This window comes from Kryptolebias marmoratus, linkage group LG8 (assembly GCF_001649575.2).
Source record: "Kryptolebias marmoratus isolate JLee-2015 linkage group LG8, ASM164957v2, whole genome shotgun sequence".
NCBI lineage: Eukaryota > Metazoa > Chordata > Actinopteri > Cyprinodontiformes > Rivulidae > Kryptolebias > Kryptolebias marmoratus.
In genome coordinates this window covers 14268231-14287926 of record NC_051437.1, presented here as the reverse complement: position 1 = coordinate 14287926, position 19696 = coordinate 14268231, and the positions used below count along the sequence as shown (strand labels likewise).

General features: G+C 41.1%; 1 protein-coding gene across 1 annotated transcript in view; it reads right to left on the bottom strand.

The window, feature by feature from the left end:
• Window positions 1-18697, bottom strand: part of LOC108235145 (WAS/WASL-interacting protein family member 1) — a 43865-nt gene extending 25168 nt beyond the window's left edge. The window contains exon 1 of the mRNA XM_017414963.3: window positions 18370-18697. The gene's annotated coding sequence lies outside the window, so the exon portion shown is untranslated. The remainder of the gene's footprint in view (window positions 1-18369) is intronic.
• Window positions 18698-19696: the final 999 nt, after the last annotated feature.

Below are 19696 nucleotides of genomic sequence, written 5' to 3'. Positions count from 1 at the left end.
CAAATTCAAGTTTTTCAGATGTGGCACCGTTTCACCAACATCTGGACCCAAACTGTCAGACAAAAAAAAATTGGTTTGGATGATCAGCAACAGCCCAGGAACTGGAAACTTCTGGGACATGAGTGTCGTTGTCCACAGTGAAGTGAGTTTTGGATCACTGTGGACTGAGACTGATTGGACTAAGAGGGCTCTGGGCAAGAAAGCAGCCCCTCCTCCTAAAGTAATAATTCCAAGCTCAACTCAAACTTTCAGCTTCTCACATGGACAAGTGAGAGTGCCTCTGAAAGAAAAGTTTTATGTTGAGACGTGACAAGCTGAGCTATTTAGCCACAATGTCAAGAAGTTTGTTTGGAGGAATCAAGTGAGTATTTTAAACTTAAGAACACTGAACCAACTCCTTACCATGGTTATTGCACAAAATAGATGGAATAATGAAGAAGCAGGACTACCTCCAAATTTTTCATCTTCACTGCAAATGAATAGCTATTTGATTGAGACTTGGACTCATTTGGGTCCATTCCAACAGGACAATGATCCCAAACACACATCGAACCTGGTTTCTGAATGGATAAAGGAAGCTAACATTAAGCCCCTGGAATGACTTTACCACAGCTTCAACATCAACCCTATAAAAAATTTGTAGACAGTGCCTAAAAGCTGGGTCATTGCCAGGAAACCAATCACTTAAAATGAACTGTATGTATTCTGCAAAGAAGAGTGATCATATATTCAGTCAGAATAATGTCAGCAACTTGTTGACAAATACGAAATGGGGTGCAACTTGCTAAGGGACATTTAGCCAAATATTAGTGGGCTTATATGCTGTATTTTAGCTTGTGTCTATAATTTTGATGCAGTGTAGATAAAAAGACCCACAATAAATTCAAACTTGTACACATAATTCTTGCATTTAGAAATCATTGATGTTGTATGATATATAATCATTCCACCCTGGAAAAAGCTCCAAACTGATGGCAGTAAGCATCTTGCAACTGTATCAATCATATGGATTATTACACTGTAGTCTACAAAGGGCCTGCACTTGCTTCACTGCAACATCTTATTTTACATAAATGGTGATAACCATTAATTAAAAAAAAACTTTTTGCAAAGCTGCAGGGTGTTAAATTATACACACAGTCACATACTCCCTAAAGCTAGACACATTAACCAACTGAATCACAGCGCAGTGACAAACGTCTAAAAAAATCTAGATGACAGGTGGACTATTAGAAGTACAGATGTCATGAAGTCATTGCAAAATCTGATAACTTATGAGAGAGATTGCTATTTCTGCATGGAACCAGATAACTCAATTATTCATCAAGGATGCTGGTGCACTCACTTTACCTCTATGAGGATGGAGGAGGCAGGTGTGTCTCGCTCTGAGTGTGTTTGCATGTGTGTGTGTGTGTGAGAGAACGGCTCCCTTCAACAGAAGATGAACTGCTGACGCGCCACACCACACAGTGCGAAAGGAGCGAGGCAAGAGGAGAAAAGGGGGAAAAGGAGCTGTCATAAACATGGCAATCAAAGCGATATGAAGCGGGAGGTGAGGATCAAAGAGCAGGGGGAGGGAAGAGGCAAAGAATTAGTTCCCTTATCTTCTCTCTGAGTCAACTCCGCTCCTTCCAATCCTCTTAAGCTCAATCAACAGTTACAAACAAAAAGACTTTTTGAATTAACAGCAAAAGTTAACCTCAACTGTGTTCAACCTTCCTGCTCAGGAAGGTTTTCTAAGCTCCTCGTGCCGTCTTCACACAAATCGTTCTGAGTCTGTTGCTAATACTAACAGCACGTGTGCGCTCTACCACAGGCAGATTACATGAACAATAGTATCATCTTTTACTTCAAAAGTACTAAGTACTTTTTCGATTGCTCCCTGCAAATGAGGGTTCCTTTAATAACAAGGGTGCTTTTTTTCAGTACAACACTAGTAGACCCCAAAGGAAGTTGATGGCATTTCATGCTAACTTTTAAAAGAATGGAAGTAGTATTTCTCGAAGGAATACAAGCATATTGCCTACTGCTTTGAATGTCAAAGTTTTGAACAAAAACATTTCTAAAATCTTGCACGATCTGTTGGTGCTTGGAGTATGTGTTGGTGATAGCTCTCAACTACCACCAAACCACATTTTAGCTCACAATTTGTTTCATTAAGCTCTGTCCTGTGGTTCATGAGACATTTTGCTAACAGACAAATTGGAATGATGCCAACAGTTATGCCAGAGTTTTCAGCATAATTATTGCACAATGTGCAGACTCAGAGCATGTGTTAGGGATAATTCTCAGCTGATATCACAACAAATTTTAGCTTAATATCTGTACAATTGCCTGACTCACAGCTTATTTAGTGTTAGCTAAGGAGAGTTTCATTTAAATCTATCTCGTGTTTCTTGAGATAATTTGCTAACACAACAGACAAGAAAGAAAGACACAGACAATATCGCCTACCACTGAAGGCAGAAGGGCAACAATAAGTACAGTGAAAAGGAATAAAGGGCAAAGACTGAGGCTTATACATGTGTGGATTTAGTCCCATAACTTAGTGGTTGAACAGTTAGCTAAAAGTTGGGTTTGCTGGCAGAAGTTCACTTGGCCACAGACATTAAATGGAGTGTAAAGGCCGAGGTTCGCCGCCTGCTGTAAGTCCACACAAGCAGCTGCTAAGTGCTGCCCCTAGAGTCAATTTATCACCCCTGACACCATATGGAGCCCTGGAAAGTCCTGAGAAAACACACTGCATGCACATGGCCTATAGGCACAGACATTATGTCAACATGCGCACGTCCATGTGCATGCAAATAAAAACAAAGCAAATTCATACACAGCATTACAATATTTAAATCAGAGTTTGTTCTTTGCATGTTTTAAATGTTTGCTTAGCTACATTTTTCTGACTGAAAATGGACAAAAAGAACATGCACACATAAGTCAGACACAATCTTTTTATCGGCGTCTGTCTATCTCCGTCTGTGCTGCTGCCCTTATTTCCCCGAGGACAACTCCAGTGAACCAATTGGAGCAGTTACACATGTCAACACTTCCACGTAACCATTTACCACAGCAGACCCGGCCCCCGTGGCTCTTCCCATCACCTCTACAGTCTGTAACTCTCACACAGATTTCATGCTAAGGCAGTGAAGTTGCAGAAACACACACGCGCGCACAAAAAGGAGACGCACATGCAGGGAAAGTTAATTTAAAGAGATCACACACACACATACACACAGACTTTCGCCTCTTTAATCTTCAGGGCCAGCAGAATCTATGAGTGATTTATTCTGAACCATCCCCTGCGGGGCGTTACTGGATTAAACCAGAATTCAACCCGATCATACCACTTACTTTCTGTGTCAGCGAATTATAAATCCACCCCCTTCGACCTGGCTTATTCTGACTGCACGCGTGTGTTTGCGAGCAAGCTAATGAGGGACAGAGTGAGACATGGATTCATGGGGAAAACAGGGGAACACGCAGCAAGAACAAACTGGCACTGCAATGGGTGCATACTGTAAGTCAGACTGTTGCGCACGCCCCCGTGGTGTAGGGTGAGTCACTCTCTGCACTTGAAACCATGCGTCGTGTCTTAAATGCCTCTATATGCAGTGCGACGCCTGTGTTTTTGGGCGTGCACCTAATGAAACCTCTGTTAGAACTGAGTTCCGGCACTGCGAAGTCAAAGCGTGACACACCCTCAACCGTTGCGCAGCCGTCTCCCCCATTCACGGGCCCGTTCTAAGCATCATCCAGATGGCTGTGTCTAATTTCACTGGATGCTCCATTTCCATTTGAAAGGTGGTTAGAGCCCATTGAGCAGCGTTATCATGGCTGTGCAGACACAGAGAGCTTCCCCCTGCTCCTCCCAGCCTGTAAGACGGAAACGCCATCGATTTGATTCAGTCTTAAAAGCCAGGTCAGCCTCAACAATGGCAGCTGGTGGAAAAACCATTACCCCTGGTGAATTCTGAAATGTTAACCTACATACATGCCTCCCATCACTCTCCCGCTTCCTCTGACTATCCTACACAACAGCACAGATGGAGAGGAGACAGAAGAGAGGGGAGCTCTGTGGGCTGCTCATCAATGGACTATGAAGGCTCCTCTCTTGGTGAGTCATGCCGCCTTTCTTTACACTTCTTGTCCAAGGCCACCTACCACACACCTCCACTCCTGCACAGCTGCTGCCAAGTCACTACACGCCTTCTCATCCTTTGTGACTCTCACAGCCTCCGATACTGTAGAGAAACCGCAGATGACAAGTTTTATCCAGCTAAAATGTCTGCTGCTAGATGTAAAAAGATGTTACCTGTAGCTGTTCAAGGCTGTAAGTCAGAACCGTTAGCTGAAATATAATTATCTTTTGTGTTCTTTTTTTTCTGAGTGTGTGAATTTAATAATGGCATATCACTGTGCAGGGGAATATAGTATATTAAATCTCACTACTTTGCTTGCTGTGTTCATTATTTCTGATCAAAACTGGAGTTTTGTTTTGTTCTTGTTTTGTCTTGTTTTTATTTCCAGGACTTGGAATTCATAGTTCTGGGTTCATTAGGATGATTTCTTAGTTTTCTATTTTATTGCTTTTTTTGCTCCTTTATTTGTGCTTTTCCTTGATTTGTTTCAGGGAGGTGACACACCCGGTTGTAGTTTTCAATTATCACAATTGGTAGAAACAATCCAACTTTTTTTTTTTGTTGCTCCATGTCAGATTCTCGTCTTTATTCAGTTTTGTGTTCATGTCAAGTTCTTGCTTTCTCTGTGTGCACCTTAATTCCCCTGCATGTGCTGCATTATTTTAATATTGTTACAATAAAGTTAATTGTTTTACATCATATGCTTGTGTCTGGAGCCTGATTTGCATTTAGGTACTCCACACCATCTCCACACACCTCAGCATGTTAAAGATCAGGCTCTCTGAGCACTTCTGTAAAATATGTATTGACATCTAAACAAAACCCCAATAAATCAAGGTCATGTTTTTCATGTAAATGGCCAGATGGGGACCAGTGGTAATCTTGGGATAACACACCAAAACCAAAAGCCAAAACTGAATTTCAGAAGTTTTCTTATATTCTCGTATACATATATATATGTTATAAAAAATGTATGACAATGCAGAAGTTAAGGAGTCACTTTTTGATATAAAAACATTTACTGTATTATTTTCATTTACAGCAGAAATTACTTATTGAGAACAGCATAGTCACTACTCAACTTACTGAAGCTTGTCCTCTTCTAAATTTATATTTATAAAGAAATATATTAGACCTCCTGAGATGCTGCATCCGGTCGAGGACACTGGTTTTCTGCAGCAAAATTTTTGATTTAGTTCAATTTAGACCAGTTGTCTTTATTCGGGGAGACTAGCTTTTAAGTTTTAGTTACATTAAAAAATTATATTTATATTTTATAACTTCTAGTTGTTCAAAAACAATGTTTGTTTTTATGTTTTTGAGGTTCTACTAATTCAATATAGCTAGGGGAAATTCAAAATGTACACCAAACAAAAGCTTGGGCCTCAGAAGGACAAGGGGGGTCACCTGTGTTTTAGGGGTGACCTTTGCCCCCCTTGGCCCCCTCTTTGTGTCACCCCTGTATCCATTAACATGGCTTCATAATGGAAACAAAAGATATTCTGATACTGAACTTTTGGGGGCCAACAAAGCTACAGTTTTAATTTGAACATGTAATAGCAAACCAATTGATTTATTTAATTTAAATACACTGAACACAATAAGGTTGTAACTGAGCACAGGTAAATGTGAACGTTGCTAACTGAGTCATAAAGTCACCCTGCTGGTCAGCCAGCCAAGAGCTGGAATTTTGCCGCTGGTTGTGGCTCTTTCAGTATGTTTTGTTGCAGCTAATTACTCTGAGTCTGAGTGTGAAAACACAGACATCCTCCACCTGTCCTAATGAGAGAGCATGAAATTCTAAAGCATGGTTTCACTAAAAAACATTTGATGCTGACGATGCTCAGGGCCCTCATGTGCACCACATGCAGACAGAGAAACTGTAGTTTCTCTCATGGTATAAGGTGTATATAATGTATGTGTGCTTGTGGTCAAAGCCCACGCTCTGAATCTTAAAGGTTTTGTGGATTATTAAAGCAATAGTTCAAAACTTTTGAAGTGGAGCACAGTGGAAAGATTATGAACAATTAATACCTTTTTGTTGTAGATAGCTTTTTGAATGAACTCTGACCAGACTGATTGTTCTGACTAGTCAGAATAGGGCCAAACCCAATGCGAATTATTGTCATCTTAAAACAAGTCCAATCTAATCTTTATGCACCAGTTCTGGCAAACACTAATTTATAAACTATTACATCAATATCAGCTCTGCATTGTATGGTTATTAACACAGAGATGTATTTGTAAGTGCTAATAATGACAGAAGCAGCTGACTGTAGCAAATCTTGTGCAGCCTGGGGTACTTTTAGCAAGAATATTATAACATTTCTGTTAGAATAACCCTAAAATTTGGAGCTCTTTGAAGACTGCAGATCATTTTGATCTTAGATCCACTCAAACTAGCCATTATGTCACCATTCCAGTCAGAATTAAACTCTAGTTTTTTTTCAAATTGAGGTTGTTCAGAGCTATCTGCAACAGGTAAGATGTTAATTATTCATATCATTTGCACGCAACCTCACTTTAAAAGGAGTGTGAACTATTCCTTTAAATTATTAGTAGGTTTACACTCTATTATTGCCATAAATATGAACAAACAGATAATTAAATTGTTAATCGTAATTATTCCCATGACAACTTGACAAATTATTTTCATGATAACCTCTTTTTTCTCATCCAACAAAAACTACAACACTAACTAACACTAACAAAGCTCTTATGCTGCTGTCTGTGTGTAATTTTAGACTGCACTTCAGTGTTTAAAAAAAAAAGAAATCTTTTAGTCTTGTTTCCAAGTGACAGCAAAATTACTTGTTTTGAAATTGGTATAACTACTGTAGATGACACCTCACTGCATTAATACACCATGGCTGCTGTAGCCATCAAAATCAGCATTTTTCAAATGCTTCTTTAGACAACATGAACATACAGCACACTGACTTGTTTTACACATGATGCTGAAAAAAAAGGAACCCCGAGCAACCCTGCGTCTTAATACAGCAAAACAAACCAAAGAAAAAGGACCTAAACTGCACATCACCGCGATAATTTACAGGCGTCACTACAGAGGAAGCTAATGAAACGACTTCAGTGGATGTCTGACCTGCTGGCCTAGCGTTTTTGATCCCAGGGAGGTTTATGCGTCTGCCACTGTGAGTCAGGTTAATACAGTTCAGGGGTTCTGCTAATTGAGTTATCACACAGTTTGGTTAATTGGGTTAGCAAAGATTTCACGACAAACATCAAGCTGACAGACCCAGCTTGGTATTGATCAGATGAGTGACTGAAGGGTGTGTGTGTGTTAGTGTGTTTTTGGGGGGTTGGTGGTGGCAGGTGTTTTCATTAAACAAGTGCAAACACATGAGAAAAACAGACTGAACAGTGCATTTCCACATAAATGTGTCCTGGTATACATCTCAGTGCTCTGTAACCCCTTTCTGTAAAAACTATTGTTTATGAGATTAAAGTTTGTCATGAACTGTTGACGTTTATTGGTATTTTTACATGTTAGGACAAAGAAAAAAACAACACTCTTATAAAGGGGGGTAAAAAAACACTGTATTTTTGTGTTAACATATAACATTTAAACACTGAATTTCAGAGGCCTATGTGAGCCCTTTTATGTTTGTAAAAAATTAATAATATAAATATTTAACTCTGAAAAACAAAAGCATTTCCTGGCATTATAATAAATTATTAGCGCAAACATGAAAATTAGGCCAGTGAGTTAAATATTTAATTGTGACTTTTTGAAGAACTTTTACAGTAATAAAGGCCGAGGCTTTCGTTTATTTTAGCTTTCATTGTAAATTTTTTTTTATTAAAGGCAAGTCTTTACTTCTAATTCTTGTTTCTATCAAAAAGACATCCCAGGTTTTTGTAGAAAGCCTTAGACCGAAGTCTCTTGCTTCAAATGTGGTAAAAATGTTAAATTGTCTGGTGGATTTCAGAGGAAGATCACACAGTAATGGAGTGGCTAACAGGCTAACAAACCACTAGCACAAACTGATCAGCATATTTGCTCCTTTTATTGACATGAAATTTGACAGTAAAATGTTAAAAAACTGCTTTTTCATTGTGATTATGAATATGAACACCACTCATTTCTTAGTTATTTTTGGTCAAAGCTGCAAAGAAAACCAAAGAGCCACATGTGGCCCCAGAGCCACGGGTTACAGACCCCTATTACGGCGCATCAGCTCCGTCAACAAAGACGTGTATAGATCAACCATCAAATCGAGTGTGGGAAGTGAAGATGGCTGTTTGCAAAAATAGTAGCAAACGCTTTACGTGAGCGCACAAGAAAAAGGAGGAAAGTGTGAAGACGAGACGAAAAAGGCAGAATCCAACTGGGACCTCAACTCTCTTTCATGCAGAGGTGAACACATAAATAATAAAAATGAAATAATCAAAAACAGCCCAAAATAGTCCAGGTATTTTGCTCAATAATGTACTCACTCAAAGCGGTGTATGTTTCGTGTGCTTCAAAGCAGCCTTCAAATGTAATAATCTATGTGTTAGGATGTCAGTGTGACAACATAAACATGCACATTTTGTTCCTGTTACACAATAAATGAAATGAACTCAGCATAGTGATTCCATTCCTTTAATTTGTCACTAAAATGACTGTTTATCTTCAAGCTTTGATACGCGGCTTGCTTCCGTAGCTCACCTTGCTATCTGATGGTGGCTACGTGCAATCTGCAAGGTGTCGAGGTGGGGGGGGAGGAGGATTTGAACTATAGACAGGCATTTTCAGGGTTTCCAGACTCAGAGAAATCTCAACGCCAGCCGTGTCACTTTGCCTCCTCGCTCAACTGCAATCTGCTGCCTCCTAAAATAGCTCAGCGTTTCTCTGAAGCCACGCAGGCTCTTGTCTTAACGCAAGAGACGGAAGGATGGCATGCACGCAGCAAAACAAGAACGACGTCAGTGCAAACAAACCACAGCATGCACACAAACCAGCTGCAAGACGTGGAGAAGATGTGGGACTCTGCTGTGTGGCTGACGACACACGTATGTGGATCTGCTTGGTTTTGACCTGGAAAGATCATGAACTTGTGAGCGCGCGTTCAGCATTTAGCCCAGAAACAGGTTTCTTAACCACATTCCTCCTTTTTGAAAGCCTGATCTGCAGAAGTGACCTTATTATCAACCACAGGCAAGGGCGGTAATGTTTCTGCATGTGTCTGGATGTGTGATTGTTTGCCTGTACCCTTAACAAAATACCTCATCAGCAACTAGACAGATTTGATTAAACACTCAGAAAGTAATCACTGGATGCAGAACTAAAACTGATCAGTCACAAGACGGCCCCCACAGCTAAGGGACCTTAGCAAACACAAAAATGACCATAACTTAGTCAGTTTGATGGATTTTGAGCTAAAGCTGGGTGTGGCTGAAGCTCATTCACAACACCTCCTCTGAGCGCTGTCACGTCTTGCCAGATCTCACAATAATCACACGAAACTGAACACGTGGGCATTTACAAGGTCTGACCAAAACAGCTATAACAGCTCTGTCCCTTCTCAGCACAAGATGATTTCAGTTTAAACCTCTGGCATCAAAGACAGCGGGCAATATGCATCCCTGATAGGTCTTTAATTGAGAAAATGGGGTTTGACACAAGTTATTGTGTAATGAGATATTTCTAAATTCCCACTCAAATGGATTGGCCTCCCTCTTGTTTTTGTTTTGATGTTGTTGCGAACTGGTCTTTAAAGCAGGAGGCAGCCTCTCGAGTGGAGTTCAGATGATGCCATCTCTCTTTTCACAGGCCCCTCTTATTAAGCAGCACCACTAAAAGCCTGAGGATTCTCTTAGTAAAACAATCAATATGGGATCTGTCTTGCCGTCATCCCCCGAGGCCTCGACTCCACCCTTCATTCTTCCTCTAACTTTCACTATACCCACACAGGCTCTTTCATTCACAATTAAAGGCCGAGCATTGATTGAAGGAATGTGTACTGCCTGCATCCTTGCAGGCCAAAGTTTTAAACAAGCTCTCAGATTATGTGTTGGGTAGGATTTTCAGCTGCTACAACACCAAATTTTAGCTCACTATCTGTAAAATTGACTAAATTATACCCATTGTTGCCCCCTTTAAAGTTACTTATCAGTGGCGGCCATCTTGAATTGGGTTTACTCCAAACGTTAATCAGTTGTAGATGTGCTTTTAATGATTTCTTCTTAAGAGTTTAATTAAAATATGTCCACTGGTTCACAAGATATTTTGCTAACAAGTACACACACACACACACAGTCAAATGCATAATCACCCGCCTTTTTATGAAGGTGAGCCACTGCAAGCTGAGGGGGGTGCTTTCAGGAGTGCATTTTTTTTTTTTGTGTTTCTCTTCCTCAAGCCTGAGGCAGCGAGACAGGTGGGACGAGTCCTCTGTGGGTGCAGAGCGGAGGCCTGTTAATAAATATAAATAAATACTGTCATCTTTGCGTGCAGAGGCTGATCTCGCATCAGCAACACCCGTGTGACTGTCAGAGGAATCGATGAGCAGATAACTGTTGCAAAGGTGAAGTTGTCCACCAGCGCACACAGTGCTTCCACCGTCTGCATCTCTAACAGGAAGATACGTTTCAAAAAAAAAAAAGAAATGTTACAATTGTGATGCAAAGCATGCAGGTGACTGCACACTGTTTATACCAACACACTGAACAGAAAAACCTGAGTTCTTTAGATTATAAAGAAATGCAAGAGAGTGATCCCAATTTTTGTTATTTATCTGGTTACAAGTAATTACAGCTGAAATTCTGAAAAGGGGCAGTGTGTAAAATGTAAATAAAAACAGAATGCAAATGCATATTTTATTCACAAATGGAACATAGTTAACATATCAAATGTTTAAACTAAGATATTTGTACCATTATTTTTAATGAGGTCGTTTTGAATTTGATGGCAAAAACAGATCTCAAAAAAGAAGGACAGGGGCAAAAAAGGCTGTAAAAGAAGGTGGTATAAATAGGAAACAGCTGGAGGAGCATTTTTGCAACTCATTTGGTTAATTGGCAACAGGTCAGTAAGAGGACTGAGTGTGAAAAAACATTTTAGAGAGGCTGAATCTCTCAGAAGTAAAGATGGGCATAGGTTCACTAGTCTGCAAAAAAACTGCATCTAAAAATAGTGAAATAAAGTATAATTTTTTTAAATCATTGCATTCTGTTTTTATTTACATTTTACACCAGGTCCCCAATATTCAGACATTAGTGTTGTATATCCTGCTGACATATTTGCCTACAGAAGCACTGCAATCCAACAATCCATCTGTATTGCATTAAATTATCTCCATGTTGGTTCAACAGGCCGGTGACTAACTGTGTGTGTGTGTTTGCTTGTTGCTGGCACGAGTTATTGCTCTGAATTGTTGCCTCTTGAGAGACTGATATGAAGTTTGCCAGTGGAAGAGGAAAGCCATGTCTGCAAAAGCACACCTGCAGCCTGCAAGGTGCTGGTTTGACACCCTGCAGCAGAGCATTAAACGTGGTTTTTATGGCATGCTTCCTTCTCTTAAAGCAAAGAGCGTGCAGTTTTTTTTTAATGTGCAGATGTGGCATAAAGAATAAAAAAAAGTGCAGCTGAGAAGAGAATCCAATTCTTGCTAATGAGATCCCGAAGGTTCGCTGTGATTGTATAGATTAAATTGTTTGCTGTTGTTGACTTTTTTTGTGGAAATGCTTCTCCACCCCGCAGTGAGTGACAAACTCATGGTTGAAGTATGAATAACAAAATGTATTTTTCTCTTGCTGAGCTGCAGCTGTGAGACTTTCTTTTATGTTATTTTTGTTTTGAGGATGCTCTGAAGACAGAGCAAAGCGTGTCAGCAACAAACGCCAAAAAAAAAAGAGAAAAAATTAAAAAATGAGTGACGTGAACGTAGTGTCATTTATTCCCAGGCCTGAGAGAGGGGGCAGCGCAGGTCAAACTCCCTTAGGCCAATATGAGAAAAATATATAAATTTTTTTCTTCCCTAAAATATTGATTTTGCCCACCAAGGAGTCCAGAGCAACACAAACGTCATCACAGATCACTCAGTTTCAGCAGAATGAGAGTGAGCATGGACTCGTGTCCTTCTGAAGCTGCTTCCTCTCAAAGGTGAAGGCGGGCGATGATGTTTTTGCACGTGTCTGTGTGCAAACGTCTGTCTGTTACCAAAATATCCCACAAACCCTCTGACAAATTTTAAGAAAACTTGCAGAAAATAATGCCTAGATGTACGTCTACAACTGATTAAGTTTAGGAGACAAACTTATTTAGGATGGCTAAAAAAATACGACTACAAACGTTTACAAAATTTGACGCCTCAAAATTGCATTTACTGTTCTCCCATATTCTTACAGTCATCTGGTTTGAATAATGATGAGCAAAATAAATGACATAATATGCAGCTTGTTCTCCAGATTGGTAATATGTTTGTTTTCATTTTCTGAACATATTTCTTTTTTAAAATTTAATTCTTTTGCGAAACAGACCAAAAACAGTCCTCGCCATGAGTTGGAATTACTGAAGCTTCACTGCTGAGAGAAATGCACACCACACGGTTTGCACTTTACATCAGATGACCTGACGAACCTGAGGTCGGTTTCCAGTCAAAAGTTTGTGGCTCAGACTTCAGCAGAGGAAAAAAAAAAAACCACAGGTCTCGGGGTGTGCTGAGTTAAAGCAGGAGATGTTCAGCTTTACATGAAACAACGAAGCAGCAACGTTCCGAGCGAGCAGATTATTTCACGCCGTACCATTACGAGCGCTTCCCAAATAGACAACACGGAGAAATAACAGCATAACTATGCAAATCGCTGGCTTTTCTTGACTTTATTTACTATGCCGGCTGCTGTATATACAGGAGTTGTGTTCAGGGGCATTATGCTGGAATCCTGCTGAGACATAAATCAATAATTATGAATTACAGCGCTCCTGCTCTTATGGCAAGCAATCAGCCCACAGAGCCTGCACAGTGAGACAGCAGATAATAAACTGCCAGAGCACTCAACATTAGGGAGGACATGTGACACAGGAAGAGCTGAAGTTAAAGGCCTAACTTTCTTTAAAGGACTGCATATCGCCCACCGCCTTTCATGCCAGAGATTCACACGAAGATCATCTTATGATGAGGAGGGACGCAGTTCAACGGGTTTTGCTCAAACCCTGTAAATCACATTATGTGTGAGCTTGTGGAATAATGTGAAATCTCACAAAAGCTGTTCGCACTCAGACTAAGTGTCGTGCCGCCACATCAAATTTTAGCTCAGTATCTGCGAAGCTGACTAAGTTGTAGCCGTTTTCGTGTCAGCTAAGGTTGGCTGTGGCGGCCATTTGAACGAGGTTGCCTTTGTAGGTGTACACCCAATGACTACTTTCTGAAGGTTTCAATAAAATTTGCATACAGACACAGGCAACAATGGTGTCACCTTTCTCCTTAATCAGTGGGGTTTTCCTTTTATGTGTCTTCTGTCTTTTTTTTCTACACAAGGGGATAAATATAATATAACATAAATAAGGGGATAAATAAATATCTGAGAGCACTTCTAATCATTCAGCAGGATTTTCTGTCCCTTCTGGCCACAGATCCACGGCGCTAATGCTGGGTGGCAGGCCAGTTTGAAGCCATGCGCTTCCCAGTCCAGGCCGGAGCACATCTGCCCAGCTGACCGGCCAATCAGCCCTCCCACCCACCCCCCAAGTCCCTGAGCTATTTCCCCACACAGCTGACACATGCATGAGCACATACACATGCAGAGGATTCACGGGCCATTTACGCTGCGATCCGCTCACATCCCATTTCTGCACCTTTTCTAAACAACCAAAGGCCACAGACGGTGACTGACTTTCTCCGAGCTCAGTGCGAGCTGCTCTGCTCGGCAGTGGAATTACTTTTTTCTTTTTTTTTTTTGTAATTTAAATACAGAATGATTGCATGAAAGAGCGAATGAAAATTGGCAAAAATGTCTGGTAAAAGCTTAAGTGTGCGCAGACAATGGAGATGAGCACGAGGGGAGGACTACAATTGTGTTTGTGTGGTAATATAAATGAGTATGTGGGAATGATTATGTGGAAAAAAAAACAGATGAATGTGCAAGAGAATTATCTGAGTGTAGGAGAGTGTTTGTTTGAAAAAAAGAAGCGGTTCCACTGAACAGAAAAGGCTGTTCTGTGCTTAGTTTCTGATTGGCTCACGGCCTGTTTGAGAAATTCAGCTGCGCTTCTGGTAATGCTTAAATTTCAGAAGAGGTTTACTCATTGTGAAGCGTTTAGGGGAAACCCAAAAACTCATAACAACCGGCTGAAACAATAGAAAGACTTTTTCTAGTCTAGGTTCATCACTAGAAAAAAGTAGGCTCATCTGCAACTTAGAACCTCACTCTGACACCATTTTAGTTTATGTTCAGCTTTTATTCAACTAATGATGATGAATGGTTATTACCCACTGCCATAAAAGGTGGGCGATAATGTGCGCATTTGTCTGCCTGTTAGTAAAATATCTCATCAACCTCTTAACGCATTTCAACAAACCCTTCCGTAAGTAATCGTTGGATATACGTCGAGAACTGATTAGCTTTTGGAGTCAATCCAATTCAAGATGGCTGCCATAGCTAATCGACTTAAGCAAACACAAAAATGACTATAAATCAGTCATTTTTACACTGATTAAGCTAAAAGTTTGTGGAGTAGGAGCTAAGAGTAATCTCCAACACATATTCCAAGCATTAACCAATCAGACCAAATCTTTGCTTCAAACTTTGGTTTCCAGGCGACATGGACTGTACTCCTTTAATAATGATTTGATTTTTCTGCTCATTTTGCCTCTTCTAGTCATAGAGATCACTAATATTTCTTTAAACCGCCACCTTTTTTGCTTCAAATCTTCCAGATCTCCTCCTCTGTGTCACTGGGTAATGTCCTTTCACTGGGCCTGAAAGCGCCACGTGCTCTGAGCGGCGCTGTCGGGTTTAGTTTTGCAGCTGATTCCATTTCGAACAGATGCTCACCGAAACAAAGTCAGTCAAATGATTAGAAATGCGTCGGGATGAACAGTTGATGGAGTTCAATCGCAGCTTGAGAAATGGCTGCGAACAGAGACGGAAAAACACTTCTGTTGGTATCATACAAATTGTGATTGAGAAAAAAAAAATCTGGTTATTAAGCATAATGATTTTATTCTGCTCATTATGTAATATTTGTAACTAGTTGAAACTCCGACACTGCCACAGTTTATTCATTTATCTATCTGTACTTATGAGGGTTTTTTCCTTTTTAGGTCAAGCTGTACACTTTTGGCACAAATATCTCAAAATGCACCAGAAACCCCAGCTTGATTCACAAGCTGAATCTAAAATTTGCTTCCCCCCATCTGAACGGGTAAGAGGCAACAGAGCTGGTTGGGAGAGGCTGTAACGGTGTTTGAAAGAGCACAAATATGACAACAGTAGGATACAACTACATTTCCCATTCATTTTTTTTTGTTAGAAATCCAAAGATGAGTCATTTTTCCAACCATTGTTGACAATTGAAAGCAAACATTTACAGCAGCAGGTTCATTCTGAATTCTTAGAGCGCACATAGACACATCCTGGTCATGTGTGCCAACATGTTGCGAAATTTATTCCAGATACTTCAGCTTTTCTGCTCAACAGGAAGACAGAGAGCGCGCAGAGACCTCGGTGCAGGTGTGCAGGCAGAGAACCAGAGGGAGTGTATTTTTTCATCTCTGTGAGACGAAGGCAGTAAGGGATGATGATGATGATGATGGGATGGAGGCTGGATGAGATGTGGAGGGAGGGAGGGAGGGAGGGAGCGCTGGAGTCCTGTCGCCTTGGGTGCATCAAGCAGCAGGAATTGTTCTCTGGCTGCGCCGTCACCCTCAGCCGAACAGAAAGGCTTTCTTAAAGTGCTCGGCCACAGATGGTTTGGAGTCCGACGCGCTCGAGGTTCGACGCGGCGCGAGAGGAGAACGGTGGACAACCTCCGGGGGAGAAACACAGCGCAAAAATTGGCTGTTTGGGAAATTTTGGTGAAGTTGGTGGAAAATGAGCTCCTGTTGAAAGTGTGCGTGGGCAGGCTGCAAACATAATTGCCCAGGATTCACAGAAAATTAGGAGCTCTATCACAAATTTGAATAATTGAAGAGTTGGGCATGAGTAATGCACTCCTGGTGAGTGGGGAGAACCTCACACCAGTCAAACACAGCAAATAATTAAAGTCCATGCATTCCTTGAAGGAATGCACAGCGCCTGCTACCTTTAGTGCCAGAGTTTTAGACTAAGATCACCTTATGTTGAGAAATAACAGAGTTGTAGCTGAAGCATGTGTCATAAATGACCCTCAGCTACGACCACATCAAATTTAATTTCAATATCTGTCAAATTGACTGAGTTACAGACATTTTGTGTTGGTTAATGTCGATTAGCTGTGGCGACCAGCTTGAATCGGATCATCTCAAAAAGTTAATGAGTTATAAATGTGCATCCAATGATTAGTTTCTGAAAGTTTAAATACAATCTGTCCTGTGGTTCATGAGATATTTTGCTAACAGACAAACAGGGTTGACTTCAACCATTTCTGCTGATGTTTCAAGCAAAGGTCTCATGCGATGAGTAGCACTCGAAGTACGTGTTGTGAATGGCGCTCAGCTACTACCACACCAAGTTTTAGGCCAATGTCTGTAAAACTGACCAAGTTACAGTCATTTCTGCGTTTTTAGGATCAGTTGGCTGTGGCAGCCATCTTGAATTGGGTTAAGCAGTTCTAGATCTACATCCAATAACTGCTTTGTGCAACTTTGACTGAAATCCATCCAGTGGTCCATGAGATATTTTCCTAAAAGACAGACCAACAGACACACACACACGGACACGGACAAAAACTTTATCGTCCGCCTTCGCCTTTCCGCGGTGGGCGATAATAAAAAACAATAAAATCACGATGCTTCGGAGGTGAACATGAAGCGTAAGCTGAAAGCCGTCTCCCACTTCTAAGCGAGGTGTAATTCAGGCCATCACTCCTCAATAAGGCAGCCGAATGGGCCTCAGGGGTGACCCTATACTGCTTAAGTCAACACAATGAGTGTAATGAGGTGAACTACACACACACACACACACACACACACACACACACACACACACACACCTACACACACACACAGTAGAACGGGGAGCCTTTCAGCATAGTAATGGAGTGGATTTCATTCATCCGCCTGCTCTGGGCCTAAAGTAAAAGTTCCTCTAATATACACACATTTAGGAGCTGTCCAGGTGAAAAAACCCTCCATTACACTCTGAGTCAGCGGGCGATTATGTCAGTCCAAAATCCTAAATGTAACACATGTAACATGCTGTTCTTAAACAAGTATCCTCAATGTCACCAAGAAACTGTAGAAACTAACCGCAAAACTGACATTGAAAGCTAAGGTTTGTGTTTTAGTCAAAGACCAAGCAATCCTGGAAGGAATGCATATCGCCCATCACCTTAATGTGTTGAGACTGACTCTCAAATACCACCATGTGAGCTTTAACTCTTTATCTGTCATTTTGAGTAATTTACAGTCAAAGTGAAAGTTTTGTGTGGGCAAAGGTAGATTAGCTGTGGTGGCCATCTTGAATTGGATTGACTCTAAATCCAAATAAATCAGTTCTGAGTGTACATCCAGTTACCTTCTAAGAATTTCAGTGAAATCGGTCCAGTGATTAATGAGATATTTTGCTAACAGACAGAAACGCGATAATCAGTCCAAGTGTGTGCATGGAGGACTGGCGGCTTCCTCTCCTCAGCAACCCACACCCTCCGGCCACCATTGGATTAATGACGAGGAGCGCCCCCCCTCCACACACACACACACACACACACACACACACACACACACCCTCCTTTACAGGGGCGTTTATTAATTAGCCGCTGTGTCTGCAGAGGGCAACACATGTTCACTTTAATCAAAACTTTAAAGAGACACGATCGACCCCAGCAACCACCCGCTGCCAACCGACCCCCCACCTCCCCACCCCCTGCCCCACGCACGGCACTAAAACCCGCGGTGTGCGCGCGCGGCTGGGGTTAAACGTGCGCCCGTTTCACTGACGGCCAACTTTCAGACGGCGCGCTTTGACGCATGGACGATCGACCAGACAGGTGGGAGATCAGAGCTGCACACAGCTGTCCAGATGTGACGTCCTCACATCAGCGGCTGCAGATACGAGTTGTGTGTGTGCGCGTGCGCGTGCGTGTGCTCACTCAGCGTGTTAGAGCAGCATCCTCACGGCCAGTTCCCCTGGGACAGCGCGCCCCGATCCTCACTATCATCCTCCGGAACGCTCCAGCCTCTCCTCACAGCCTGCCGTGACGCTCCCTCTTTGGCATCACACACTCACACACACACAAAAATGAAAATAAATAAATAAAAACTAGAAGTCACAGCATGCCAAATAAAACGAATGTCGGGGTTTTGCAGCCGTCCTGCGCTCAGTGGTTGAAGTGACACGAGCGGATTTCTATTTGAGGGGGATGCTGACGCGCGACCGGAGGGGCTCGCCTCCTACCTTTTTCATCTGGCTCCATCAGCTCTCCGTCAGCCAGAACCACGTGACTCACAAGCGCCGTCAAGACTGATCGGGCGGCCCCTTCTCACTTCCTGTACGTACTTTCAAAATAACAGCCCGGTCTTAGGTTGAGCTGATTTGCCTTGAAAACGCAGTTGTGCGTAACCTGACGCCACATGGGGTGGGGTGGGGGGTCACGCTCAGAGAACGTGTTGTTAATGACTCTCAGCTGCTGCCACACAGAATTTTACCTCAATATCTGTAAAACTGACTCAATTATTGGCATTTCTGTAAAGATCTGCATACTACCCAGCTCAGAGTCTTGAGCAACTGGCTAATAAAAAATGATTAATCAGCTGTCACACACACACACACACACAAATATATTAAAGTGGCAGATTTATACCTTGTTTTAATATGCAACCTAAAGTTTATCATAGACATCTGCTTTTTTTTTTAAAGAGAAATGTTTTCTTATTTACATCCTTAAATGAACCTGGTTTTAGATTTAATCTATTATTATTATTATTATTATTATTATTATTATTATTATTATTATTATTATTATTATTATTATTATTATTATTATTATTATTCCTGATTAATGAAATAGTATTTCCTCATTTACATTCATCATGCTGCTCTTATTCTGCTTGTAGTTGTAGTTTTTTGTTTGTTTGTTGTTTTATCTGTGTTACATCCTACTGTATGAAAAGTGCTTTATAAATTAAGTTTGATTGATTGTTTGTTTATTTTGCAGATAAATGACCCTAATTCTTCTCAGATGATACTAATTTTGTCACATCACATATTTTAAAGTAAAACAACAACACAACAATAAAGGTATAGTTTCTTCCATGTGTCCTAGAAAGCCAAGAGAATCAATTGGTTATGTAGCAGTAAGGTCAAAGCTCCAATAATTAGGAAAATAAATGCCAACAACTGAAGAAGTTTATTCTGAAAGGATGGAAATAGCTCATAATATGTGGCACGTGTTCCCATTTCTTTCATCCGGCTGTTTT